We start from the raw sequence: 14,790 nt of genomic DNA on the forward strand, positions 1-14,790 counted from the left end.
ATATCGAGAGAGACGTGTAGTGCGATAGTATATAGTAAAGTTTGTGCTATATGCACGTACTTGCAAAATGTGTACGAATACACAAGGTTTCCAAACTTTCCCTATTACATACTTAATTAAGGATGCTAAAAATTCCTGAAAGTTTGGGATTTATCATTTGCGTCCCAAAACTAATGAGATCGCCTTATGAAACAAAAATTATACTCCTTCTAAAAGCCACGGCGCTCGCAGGAGCACTTGCGGCGCGCCACGAGTGCCCTGGTGCGCGGCCGTTTCCCAGCGCGCCGACACAACGCCTCTTCCTCAGCCTCGCAACTCGCGAGGTGCTGATTGGCGGCTTGCCGGCGGGCGAGCGCGATCTCACCGGTGTGGTGATCCGGCGCCAACAGGTACTCCTCCTCGCTGGAAGCGTGCACCCGGTCCACGTACCGCCAAGCGTAGATCAGGCACTTGGGCCCGACTGCACTCAGGGCATCGGCATGGGCGTCCTCCGCCACCCTCACGGCCCTCGCACGAGCCTTCTGCCAAAGAGCCAATTGCCTGACTCTCTCGGACGCGACATAGGCCTCCCAGGCAGCTTGTTCCATGGTGCGCTTTTCTTCCTCGGCCTTCTTCTCCGCCTCTATTTTGGCGCGCTCTGCTGGAGGCAAAGCCTCCCACAAGGCGACATCCATTTCTTTCCAAAGCTCCACAAGGCTGGGGGGGCTTGGCGGGCGGCGCGGCGTTCTCCTTGTAGTGGGGAGCCGACGCGTCCTCTGGCGCGCGTGCTGGCGAGATTGGGAACGCCGACGCGTCCACCTCGACGCGTCGCGGCGAGGAGCGGAACGCCGGCGCGTCCTCCTCGACTAGTGGCGGCGAGGAATGGAACGGTGACGCGTTGCGTCGCGGCGAGGAGCGGAACGCCGACGCGTCCTCCTCGACTAGTGGCGGCGAGGAACGGAACGGCGATGCGTCGTGTAGCGGCGAGGAGCGGAACACCGACGCGTCCTCCTCGACTAGTGGCGGCGAGGAACGGAACGGCGACGCGTGACCGTCCGCGCGGTGCTGCGAGGGGCTCCTAGGGGTTGGGAGGGGCGATGCCATGGTGGTCGACGTGAGAGGGAGGGGGAGGAGATAGCGATGAACGTGAACGTGAGGGGGAGGAGATAGTGATGTCGTGGGAGGCGCAGTATTTATAGCGAGCAATGGCACACCTACGTAAGATATGGACTGAGCTGTACTGACTTAACTGCAGGTCCAGTTGCGTCACTGACATGTGGGCCAGACCCATGTTGGGCCCATATGTCAGTGACCCAATGCACCTGCAGTTAAGTAACAGCTACGTGGGCATATTTGTTGGAGTAAATTACGGGGGAGCGAATGGGTGGAAATATTGCTGGTCACAACGGATTGGACGAGCGTGGGGGGAGGAGAGTCATGCATGCAGCTTTTTTCACACGGGGTGGAGTGGTGGGACCGCCGGAGGAAGAAGGAGAGTTTGGCAGGCATATTGTTTCCACACATGGAGAGGAAAAGATTTGGAGACGAAAGGGCTTCCTGCAGGTATGGGGAACGGTGCATAATAAGTCATCTTGCATGCCGGGCTAGGTATAGTCTCAAGTCATTAAAAACATACACGCCCCACACATGTTCATATTTCAAGGTGCACTAAATTATTGCATGCGATGATTAAGGCTGGCCATAATGGTGGTATCTTAGCTGGTATCATGCACACGGGAATAGCAAACATGCTGATGTGGCAAAGAATTAAAGAAGAGAGGGGGTTAGAGTAACTAGTGTTCATGCATGCATTGGTAAACACATTTTTTGTGAAGAACGACAGCACTAGTTGAGTACTTTTGCAGACTTCAAAAACTATTCCACCGCCTCTACTATCTTGGTAAGAGTAGGTGAAATTTTTGAATCGATCCCTTTAAACTAGAAGGGAGGTAGTGGTACTCTAAGGCTGGTCATAGTGGGGAGTAACTTAGACTAGTAACATGCATATGTTACTAGTCTATGTTACTACCTCTATAGTGCATAGTATCATAGATTAGTATCATAGATGGTCTCATTTATTGCCATGCATGACACATAGTAGCATCACATTTATTATGTTACGATATCTACCTATGTTACTATAACCATCTCTCTGTTCTTTAATTACCTACCACATTAGCATGTTTGCGAGTCCCAAGTGCATGATACTACTTATGTTACCCCCACTATGGCCAGCCTAATAGCTAACCTTGTTGTGATGACAAGATAGGACATGGCACGCACCTGGACGGAGGAACTAGTCTGCATTGTGCATTTAAGTTTTGTCTGAAGTCAATGTACCTCTACTTTCACCAGACTTATAGAAAAATGTGTCAACATTCACAATGTCAAATCAATATTTTTACACTCATTATAAAACGTAGTTCTTATACTCATTATAATCAGTATTGTAGATATTGATATTTTTAGTATAAATTTGGTCGTGGGATTTCATTGATGCCTGTCAAAGCGTGGAGGAAGCGGAGCTTAGGGCTTGCATTGCCGGTCTCTACATATGTATTTCTCTTCATAATCCTGTAATTTTAGAGACTGATTGCGCTTTTGTGGTAGCGTCTCTTGCATCGGGGGACTATGACAGGTCTGCTATGCGTGACCTGAAGATGAAAGCGTTGAGCATCTCGAAGTTGATCAACAATCTTCAACTGTCAAAGATTAGCCATTCGGCCAATAAGGTGGCACACTTAATCGCTAAGTATAGCTTTGACAATAGATTAGATGGTATTCTTGTAAATAATGTACCGCCCTGTGTGGTGAATATTGTATCGAATGAGTGTACTGGTGTGGCTGGTTAATTAATATAAGGTGGTGTTAAAAAAAAGTATAAATTTGGTCAAACACTTTGCAAACGGTTGACGGGAGTAAAAAGGACCAGAGGGAGTATCATGCATGCGGAGTAGGCAAAAAAATTGCTTGTCTAAAAAATGGCAAATTTTTTTTGCTCATTTATAGCCGGTCGAAGTCTCAAAGGGCGCGACCGCGCGAGGGAGGCGAAGGTCGTGGGAGGCGCGACGTTTGACAGAATTAAGTGAAGTTACATCCACGCGCCGGCATGGCGTGCGAACAGGCAGAAGCTATACCGTCAGGCCTACGATATGGGTCTAGTAGACATGACATCTAGTTGGTCCCGCATAGTTCTCGAGAACTCTTTGGGGGCTTGCAGCCGTTTATCCACCGGGCAAGCCAGCAACCCCACGCCGTTCGCACGCCCTACTCGTCCCCGTCTTCTACCTTACAACAGTTCGCTCCCAGTCGTCCCGTCCTTTCACATTAGTTCGCTCCCAGTTTTTTTGCGGGGTACAACAGTTCAACTTCTCCTAACCCTCCTCCAAAATCCATGGCCTCCCAAATCTCCATGGTCGCCGCTGAGTACCAGGTTAGAGCCATCACCGGCGATCAGTTCATCGTCATCTACACACGTGGATCCGAGACGGTGAAAGCATGGCTTGCTCGCTTCCTACGCATGTTCAACAGTTCAACGGATGAGTGGGTCGCTGGGCTAGATGTTGAGTACACCACAGTCCTGGGACGAGAGAAGGATCTAAAGGACGAAGAGAGGAAGAAGCCCGCCGTGATCCAGGTTTGCGTACATAACGTTTGCTTGGTCTACCACATATGCTATGCCGACGTTGGGTGCCAGGATTTTAAGAACTTCGTCAAGGACAAAAGAGTGAAATTCGTTACTGTAGGCTTTAAGAATGACAGGGATGTCCTGCGTCGGATAGATCTTGTTGTAGGCCAGCCCTTCGATCTCCAGAAGGCAAGCCTGGTGTCCTCCTATCAACCTTCAATGCTGACCCTGGCAGCAGCCATGATTGATCCTTCGTACGCTAAACTGAAGAAACCTCATCACGAGTTTCATCATGCATGGGAGTCGAAGACATTAGATGAAGATCACATCCTGTACGCAGCAATGCATGCCTACCTTTGTTTAAATATCTACAAGGGTTGGATGAAGAAGCAGAGCCCAGTGTCCGGTTCAAGCAAAGAAGCGTCGGCGAAGAGGAAGAGGAAGAGGGACGAGGACGAAGTCGAGGACGTGGACTCGGACTCCGAGTAGGTGGCAGTGCCGTCGCCCATGCTGGTTCTACTGCAGTGTCAAGCGGACTAGTTGCTTAGTTTATTTTCAAGGGTGTGTTGTGCTGAGGCCCCAGCAGAACTATGTTTATGTTCTTTCTCGTTATTTGAACTCTTTAGTACGTACAGTAGTACTAGTACTATGTCTTACTACTGTTCTTCTTGCAGTTGGTACTACTGCTCGTATCTTCGTGTTCCTACTGTACTTAATACGTTCGTACTAGTAGTATAATTTGGGTCAGTCGATTTGTGAAAGAAGTTCGACGGAGCGAAGGAAGAAGACGGCAGAAGAGGTGGAAGAAGCCCTTCTAGCCATCCATGCTGCATCAAACGGCTCACATGAGTCGACTGACCCAAATTGCTCCTTCAGATTGCAGGATCCACGTGGCATTCAAGGTCTCGAAGGTAGATTCCGCGTCCGCACCCGGTTTGCGGGCTCGACGCGCGCGCGACCGGCTTCCGCCGCGACAGCCACCATGCGCGCCTCCTCCGCGCGGGTGGAGACGACAATGACACGCTAGTTCCTCCTCGCCGGTGTGCTGGAGCACGCGCTCATCCTCCTCTTTGTACGCTGCGTGCATAGATGCGGCTCCACCAGCTGCTCGCGTGCTTGGCAGCGCGGCGGCATCGTGAGGAGGGACTGCAGACGACGTGAGCGGGCGAGCCTTCGGCTTCATGGCACAGGGATGGCGGCGACACGGCGGTGATGGGCGAGAAATTGTTGGCCGGAGCAGGCGGGCGCCGGCATGCGCAACGGCGGCGGCGGCATATTGGTGAGTGCGTGTGTGGGAGCTTACTTTAGTTTTATATATAAGGTTGGTCAAACTTAAAAGAAAACTGTACTAGTACACGTAAACATTAGACTTAGGCAGCGCTTTTATTAGTTAGTACCACAGCCACGATACGGAATCCTGTGCAAGCGCGTGAACCGCGGCCGTGCGGTCGATCGAACGGTGCGTCACCGTGTCGCGCTCGAAGGACATCCACTAAACCTTTTTGTGTGTGTGAAGACAATCCTCGAATATTACTCAACCTTTTTTTCCTGTGAAAGTTCTTGACGCTGCAATATTTCCATATATTTGAATTTAGCTCCAGTTCGTGTTTATTTGGATTTGGACGTTTTAGGTGTGCCCTAGTTTTTTTAATACTGATTTTGTGTGTGTGACTGAGAGAGAACGTGTGTCTGTGTCCATATGTGTGTTGTGGCGGAAGGGCAATGTGGAGACGGTGTGCGTGTGATACAGACATAGAGAGGTGTGAATGTGCAAATGATCATGCATGAGTGAGACAGAGACAGATGCCGATACGTTGTGTATACATGAGAGAACGGTCTTCTAGTTTACTTATGTGTGTGTGTGTGAGAGAGAGAGAGAGGGGGAGAGAGAGACAGAGAGAGGAGCATCTGTAACACAACAACCATCTCTCTCGATTCGTCCGTCCCTCGCACGGTCGCATGCAACACATGCATCAACGCGCACATTTTGACACCCTCACCCGGCCCCTGCCCACCTCAAGGCCCGCAAAATCTCTTCGTGAATACCCATTTCTCTCCTTAGGTTTGTTTTCTCTCAATATCTGACACACACACACACACACAGAGAGAGACACACGCAGCACAACACACACACACACACACACTCCCCCGAGCACACAATTCATCCCCATCCAAGGTTATAAGGCGACCACTCTCGCTTGTGCTTCTTTGCACCCCAACATGCACAACACCTCAATCTTCAAAGAGGGCATCGAGCAGATCGAAGACAGCGACCACACCGCGCTAGAGAATGCGGGGTCATTTGGAAGTAGGCTGATGTGACGACGGCTTACTGACTCCTCCCCCACCCTCTCTCTCTCTCTTGCACAAAATTACCAATCCCTCTCTCCCCCGCACAAAATTGTCAATCCCTCAACCCACGAGATCCTTCCCCTCTCGTCCATGTTTTTTCACCTCTCTCATCAAACATGTTGTCTCTTCTCCTTCCACGTATACAGAATCTAGATGCACACGCATCTCATGTATATTACATGTATCCATGTTTCTCACAGACCTAACTTCTTCCTCTCTCTTTCTCTCTCTATCTCTCTCTCTCTCTGTCTCGTTAGGTTTGTCTCCTACTCTCTTGTCCACATACATACAATCTTTCCCGCCCTATCTACTCCATCTTCAAAAGCTCTCTCTGCACATTTCATTCACACATTGGGATATGTCAAAATGTTGCTTCTATAATGGCTGATGTAGAGTTATGGTTGTTTTTGTTGCATCCTACAAAGTAATAACTATGAAATGCATTTAGATTCTCATTTGACTGGGATTATGTGAGTTTGAGCATGTTGTGAAGTACTATAGACCTTGTATACATCTTGGGATTCGACAATGATTGTAACTATTGAATTGTATAGACCATTACATTCGAAGTCAATAGCCTAATATATTTATTTCACAATTTCAACAAATGATTAGTTCACTACAAACTAAGAAAATAAATGTGTACTCCCTCCATTTTTATTGAAGTCCGCATATTAGCATTGGTCAAAGTCAAGTTTTGTAAACTCTCAGAAAGCTTATAACAAAAAATATTAACATATAAAATAACAAATAAATACCATTAGATTCATTATTGAATGTACTTTTTACTTTCACATCATACATATTTGTTATGGTAAATGTTTATATTTTTCTATAAACTTGGTCAAACTTTAGGAAGTTTGACTTCGGTCAAACCTAATATACAGAGTTTACTACTACTACTCGCTAGTTGCTTAGCCGAATCACTCAACACGCCACACGGGGAGTCCAGTGTCACAAAATTTTGAGGTCGGCGGGAAAATCTCCCGCGACCCTGATTCGAGCAGTGGGAAGTTACCATCATAGCCTTCGGAACAGGCCTACGGATGACGCTTGGTAGGGGGCTGTTTTCGTAACTTCAGGTTCACCCTACCCAGCCGACTCCACCCCGGCACCCAGAGTAGTACACCTGAATACTCCCCATTTTCTATCCCCACCGCAAAATAGACTTCTCCACGGCACCGCAGCCTTCGTGCTCCTCCCCTTTACATCGGCGCACTCGTCCACCGCAGCGCATCTGCCTCATCGACGACCTCGTACGCCGCACTGGAGCCGGTCCACCGTCGTCGTCGTACACGGAGCCTCTTCCCCGGCATCGTCTTCCACGGTCTCGGATCTGCTTCCCGGAAGCCGACACCAAGCGCAGAAGTACCACCGTCGTGGACAATGAACTGACTCCCGTTGCCGACCATGACTCACAGAGGCCGCCGCGACCATCGTTCTCCTCCTCGATTGGTAATGTGTGTATTGAATCACTTAGCAGTACATGTGCAGTTCCAATTTTGTTCATACCTACCCTTCAAATTTCCTTGGTGCTATTGTTCCCGGAAAAGTAATTAGTTATAGCCTCCATTGTCCAACAGAATATCAGCTTGTAATTGTGCGTCGCGCCTGTATCGCGCTGTGCTTGGGTAGGTTTTTCATCTGCAACCAGTAGTGTGGCAAATGATGGAAAGGTTTTTAGAACTAGCAAGATGCCCATGCGTTGCACGCATCAAGATGCATTTGTATGAGTAGTTTATCTTGTGGGAGAAAAGGATGAACGAGGGAAGACCTTATTTGCAAATCTGGAGAGGGGTATGGGTATCTTTTTGCAAAATTCCCATTTGTTTCCTTCCTATCTGTCAGATATAAATCGGACGGCCTATATTGCAGGAAAAAAAGTATAGAGAAAAAAAGTAGACAGTAAAGGAAGTAGAGATAAATATTAAATATTAAATATAAAATAAATATAACAGTAGAGAAGAGAGTAGAGATAGCAGAGACGTCGGGAAAGGATCGCGCGCGCGCGGGAAAAAGCGGGCAGGCGTGCGCTAGTTTTGGCGCGCGGTGTCCAGCGCGCTTTATAAAATCCAACGCCCTCCCACCGCTCTGTGCCTTGCCACCGCTCTCTCCCCACTCTATGCCTCGCCACCGCTCTCTCCCCGCTCTTTTTCGCCTCGCCGGTGCCGCGCCACCATGCCGCCGCGTCGCCGAAAAACTTGGGGATACCGCGGCGTCCGCGCGCGCCCCTCCGGCGGCTTCTCCGCTGAGATCCGGTTCCGCGGGATGCGCCTCGGCCTCGGCAATTTCGACACCGCCAACGAGGCCGCCCGCGCGTACGACGCGGCGGTGTGGCGCCTCCGGTGGCCTCATAGAACATTGAACTTCCCCAACATGCCGACGCGGGAGCGGGCGCAGGAGCTCGCGCCTCTGCCGCGGCTTAGCACCGACGAGGATCGTCGCGACAACCGGAGGCGGGAGCACCGTCTCGGCATCGCCGAGATGGACGAGGAAGCCATGGTGCTATGGCGCCAACACTTCCCGCAGGACATCATCAAAGAGCGCGAGTTCTACGCGCAAAGGAGGGCGGAGAGGGATAAGAGGAGGGCGGAGCGAGCCGCCTATCGCGAGGACAAGCGTAGGCGAATAGCGGACGCTCAATTCAACATGAGGCTAGGAGCAGCGTTGCCCTGGGAATCCGACGGCGATCGGTATCTTCACGCCTACAGTCAGACGTTAGAGGAGGACATCACCGAGGAGGAGTCGGACGACGAGGAGTACTTGAATTATCTTTTTTTTATCTATCTATGCTGAGAACTATCCTCTACTCTCTAGTATCTACTTCTCGATCTCAGCACTGTAAACGCTTTTTTAAAGCACCGCGCGTTGCAATTCTATTGGAGATGCTCTAACATGGTAGACGAGTGCTTTAATGTTGCCCACAAGATGCGCGAGTATTACTAGTAGTATATTTTTCTTGCCATGTTGAGATTTTAAAACCACGAGTGCGAACATGCAGAGGAGCAATGAAGACCAAACATGGGATATTCGGGACATCTTCATGGAGCGTGGCAAGTTAAAGAGGAGCTGCACCGAACTTGTAAAACGAGCTTTGGTAAGTAACACCCTTTCAATTACTTTCGTGTAGCCTCGTGTTCTTCGATGTGTATATGTTGTAGTTTCTGTTTCTCTTAAGCGTGGTGTTCTTCGATGTGTAATAAGAAGAGTCTTAATCGTCCTAATGCTTTCGTTTTAGCTTGATGTAGGAAGTGGGTGTTCTCACCTTGTAGTCTGTTTTTATTTTTATTTTCCTTTTGAATTCACTTCTCCGAGTTTTGTTTATCTCGCTTCTACTAAATGCATCTAGGTTGCTCTAAGTATTGATCTAAAAAAGAAGTAACTTCATGTCAGGATGCAGTTCCTGCGAGGAGGGAAGTATGGTCAACCTCGAGATCATGTTTCCAAAATGGGGCTGGATTACACACAAGGTGCCAGTTCCCTAATGATGCTGGATTAGACAGAAGGTGCAAATTCCCAGATGATGCTGGATTACACACAAGCCAGGTGGAGTCGTTAGCTGTTCGTGTCCTTGTGGCATTAGTAAAGGCTGAAAGAAAGCGTGCAGCAGCCCTTGAGAATGTAGCTGAGTTCCTGAAGAAGCGAAAAGAGCAATCAGATGCTCTCTTCACCCAAGCCAAAGAAGAGATGGAAGAAGCCAGAAATAAGCTAGCAGAGGCAGAGCAGGCTAGGCGTCTCATGCTATCTAAAACTGTTGTCAATACAAAATTTCCTTCATAATAGCTAGGTTCAAATGTTTACCCAGTCAGCATGCCTGTTGTGATGTCCGTGCATCTACTGATGTGGCACAAAATGTTTTCTTCGGGTCATGTAAGAACAAGAATTACTTTCCAAACAATAACAGACGAAGCATTGGACATGGTATAGTTCACGCGCAAGCCCGACATTCCAAGTTCAACTTCCACATCAAACTCATGTTCACAGATATCTGCACATTCATACATAATGTCCACAACCATGATTCACTTCAAAGCCAAAAAAATGTGAGGAGAGTTATAAATAAAGAAAATCCTCTACTAGTTCCTGCTACCAGTGTGAGCACAACAAGTCAAGACCATGCGTAAATTAATTATATTTTAGTCATTTTTTGTGTTCTAAAATGCCTGCCGGCTCGCGGAAGGACGTGTTGCCGGCACACGTGCGGATTCAATGAAGGCAGGCGGGGCAGTCTTAAGCTGGTTGCACGCGGCGAGGAGGCGTGCTCAGCCGGGCCTGCAGCGAGTGCGGCCCTCTTGGCCGGTGCGCCGGTTCAATGCCTGCGCTATGAGAGGTCGCGTCCGTGTCAGAGCAATCACTCCCTCCAGTCCTTTTTTGTTTGGGTATAACAAAATCTCGTTTTCCATTCACATTTTACAAGTAAAATTCGTGGACAAACTTTGACCCAAAGTACGATGGGGACTAGTAAACCAGAATGGAGGTAGTAGTTTTTTTAATCAAAGAAGGGTTTCCCCTTCCAATTTTCATTACTGAAAACCAGCATCTAAATCTAAACCATAGTATTTGCCCTAGAACTACCAGGTTCAACATCTCGCAACATAAACCCATACAACCTCCATCGCAAAAAAAACCATACAACCATACACCAAGGAGGTACGTAGTACTATGAATTCCATTTTCGCTCCATACCAATCGTTCTAAAAACTACTTACTACTTATAACGCGCCATTGAAAATCGGAACTCTTAACCCCGCTAAAAACGATATTTTAAACGTGGCTACTCGATCTGTGGCAACTGGTGAGCCACCGCGCTCCAAGTCGTTCACCTGTGGTCCCGACCATCAACTCCTACGGATCAAATTATCACGCGAGCTGACTATTCCTACAAAGGTGCTCCACCACGTACTCGGTACCCGCGAATGAAGCAATCATGCACCTAGGATTTTAGGGTTTATTTGTTAACATCGCCTTTATGTAACACTCATGTGTGCGAGACAGCGAGAGGCCGACTGCGTGTGTGCGCCTCTTCTCTTCGTATATGTACTCCACCGTTTGTCTGGTGTCCAAAAAATTATAATAACTACTAGCAATGTGCCAATGCGTTGCCACACGATCAAAGTAGATTAATACATATTCACCGATTTGATAGAAAAAAAAGTCTAGTTTTGAAATACGTATATCACTAAAAATATGTTATGTTTCACTCAAAATATATTCCTTTGGCGGTTTTGATGAGATAAGGGAGGAATGTTGTTGGTTTCAAGATTCGAGAAGTGGTATATGTCTAATTTCTACTCTTACTAGCAACATGCCCGTGCATTGCACGGAACATCAAGATCTTGTGGGAGAAAAGGATGAACGAGGGAAGGCCTTATCTGCAAATGTGGTGAAGAGTGCGGGTAAATTGCCATATTTTCCTTCCTATCCGTCAGATATAAATCGGACGACCTACATTGCAGGATGGTAAGCCCACCATCATCACCAACTCTATTTTTTATCCCTACTCTTATAAAAAACATTGTCGGTGATGATCGTGTGCCTGCCATCTTGCAATATAGGCCGTCCGATCTATATCTGACGGATAGGAAGGAAACTATGGCAATTTTGCAAAAAGATACCCACACCCCTCTCCACATTTGCAAATAAGGCCTTCCCTCATTCATCCTTTGCCCCCACAAGATAAACTACTCATACAAATGTATCTTGATGTTCCGTGCAACGCATGGGCATCTTGCTAGTTGTTGCAAAAAGCCCATGTGTGTGTGAGAGAGAGGGAGAGTAGAGGAGGACGGAGTGCATGTGTGACAAAGACACAAGGAGTGTGTGTGCGATAGGTATCAGCTTAAAATGAGGCGATAGTGTGTGTGTGTGTGCACGATCGAGAGGGCGTGTCTCAAGAAGGGAAGAAAAATCTACATAGATACAAGGAGCGGGAGAGAGACATGTATGCGATGGTGGAAGCACGAGTGTGCAGGTGTATAAACCTATCTAGAGGCTAGCTAGTCGATAAATGTTTGTGAGAGAAATACGAGTCGGGGTGCGAAAGCGAGAGTTTTGTGTGTGAGAGAGAGAGACGGTAGTCGGGAAGGGAGTGGAAGCAGGAGTTGTGTGTGTGTGTCTGGGAGAGAGAGAGAGAGGAGACGGTAGTCGGGGTTGTCTGATCGGTAAACAAATGAATAATGTCAGTCTGGGATGGAGGCGAAAAGGAGACCGCAACAAATGTTGTGTCTACAGGAGAGAGAGAGAGAGAGAGAGAGAGAGAGAGTAATTTTAGTGGTATGAGTCATATGTAGAGACATATAGGGTGTGTGAGAGAATCCCATAGAGAGAAAGACAAAGTGAAAGACGAGTGGAGACTGTGTGTGTGGCGGTGAAAAAGAAAGCTTAGGTACCGAGTGATACCAGAGAACAGTAGAGACGTGAGAGATAATGAAAACCGTGTAATGTATAATGATAGGGAGAGTGTGACACTTCTTAAGGGAGACGTCGAGAGACCATGTTTGCGAGGATAGGAGAAACATGAAGTGAGCGTGCGGGTGAGCTGGAGAAAAGAGAGTGATAGCTACCTGAAGGAGCATGCATGCGAGAGAGATGGGCGTGAAAGGAGTGGACAAAAAAGGGATTCAAATATTTGAATTCGAGATGATGATACATGTAATCCATACTCGAACCCTATCAAACATGCATACTCATATGAATTCACGCACATCTATGTTATTTAATATGTAGATATTACTGATCCATACATTTTAGTAGAACATAATTTGGTTAAAAAAAATCGAATTCAACCTTAAGATTTCGAGATTGTTGTATTTGTAAATCATATTATACATATAAAGGAGCAGAATTCTTTGTTGTGCTTTTGAAAGTATATATAAAAAAATGATGTATATAGAATGTAATTCCAATTGAAAATGGATCCCGCCCGAAAAAAATAGAATACAAACGGGATTTGAATTGAGTTGGCACGGTAAAAGTGCACTCTGCAAAATTTGAACGAAGCGGGGAAAGTCGCAGTAACCGCCCGAAACCAAAATCTGGAGATGGAAATCACTACTGCCTATCCCTGCCACGCAAAGCCTATCTGCTGGATTTCTATAGGTTTCGATAGGGGTAGGTTTGTAATTTCACCCAAACGTGACGTAACCACCTCTCACCCGGATTCATACATGGTGGGCGCCAAAACACAGTGTGTCCTCGGCCGAAATCGACTCCCTCCCCGATTCATATTCATACACGGTGGGCGCCAAAAACAAACTCTCGTCGGCAAATATTCGGTGTATGCGAGATTACCGTCCTATCCCCAACCGACTAATGTTGCTGTGATGTAGTAGAAATTTGAAACGGGGGCTAAGTTTGTAAATTTCCTCGCATTTGAGACAAGCGCACCCTGAATACATGGTTCCCCCCTTCCTATCTACCTCCATTTTCCCCATTCGTACTCCGTGGGTGCCAAAACACCCTCTCCACCCCACCCTCCTCCGTCCGCCGCCGTCCGCCACCCCATCCACCGCCGTCCTCCTCCACCATGCCGGAGCTGATACCCCAACGCCGCCGTCCATTACAAGAGATCGACCTCTCTCATCCACGACTTCGGACCGGGATCCTTGCATCCCGTCCTCCCACTTCATCCCCGCCGTCATCCACCTTGCCGGCGCCGCTCCTACGACCGTCTCGTCCACCGCGCCCCGCCGCCACCGTCTACCCTCCTAGATCTGCTTCCACGCCGCCGACAGCCATCGCTACCGCAGCACCATCAAATTCTCAGCAGATGCATACACAGCGCCGCACGAGAGGCGGTACTCTTTCGTATCTGTTCAACTTATTTATCGCAGCAAGAAAATAGATCGCCACTGATTTACTCTAATTTCTTGTCTTGGTTGCGAAGTTGCCTTTGTCTGGTTTGCACCTTCAGATCCGCCATGGCACGCTCAACACTATACTCCCAATGCTTATGGTTTTCCCCTTTTATATTCCAGACTAGTTAAATCACAGTAGACTAAATTTGAAAATTGGGTCAGTCGATTTTTCAGAGCTCGCCGGAGTTCACCGGTGCGATCGAAGGGGCTCGGGTGGTTGTGGGGCCTCGCCGAATGAAGAAAACTCAACGCGGGTGGGGCTTGGGGCGGGGGTGGGGGGTGGGGGTGGCGGAGGAACACAAGCGGTGAGGGCCGGTGGTCCGGCCGGCGGCCCGTGCGGTGTTCTGTATGGGAAGAATCAGAGACGAGGAAGAAGAAGGGTTAGGAGACGTAGGATCTTCATCCAACCGCCTGAAATGGTCGAGAGACAGCTGGAAGTTGCATTCTTAATGCGCTCTGTTTCATCATGTGTGGGCACTGCGCAACCAACATTTTATTATCCAAAATCTGCTTGCTCTTCTTTACCATGTTCCTCTTCCGTTCTTCTTTAATATGTACTCTTTCCGTTCCTAAATACAAGTCTTTGTATAGATTCCACCATGGACTACATATGGAGCAAAATGAGTGAATCTACACTCTAAAATGTATCTGGATACATCTGTATGTGATCCATAGTGGAAATCTCTACCAAGACTTATATTTTGGAACGGAGGGAGTATGATAGTAGTACAGTATGTTCCTTGTACTGAAGATGAGCAGGGACATTTGCAGTGTAGAGGTCTATACGGTCGGTTGTGATGGACACTTTGAGCCCCTTTGATTCGTAGGATGTAAACATAGGAATAGGATTTGTAGTGGCCTGCCCACTTGAATCCTATAAGAATAGCAAGGAAATGCGGGGAGCTGTGTCGCCTTTGAGAGTTACACTGATATTAACAGTACCGCACCTTCACTTGAAGAGAGCTGGTATCCGAA

Source organism: Aegilops tauschii, chromosome 5, assembly GCF_002575655.3.
Source record: "Aegilops tauschii subsp. strangulata cultivar AL8/78 chromosome 5, Aet v6.0, whole genome shotgun sequence".
Taxonomy (NCBI): Eukaryota; Viridiplantae; Streptophyta; class Magnoliopsida; order Poales; family Poaceae; genus Aegilops; species Aegilops tauschii.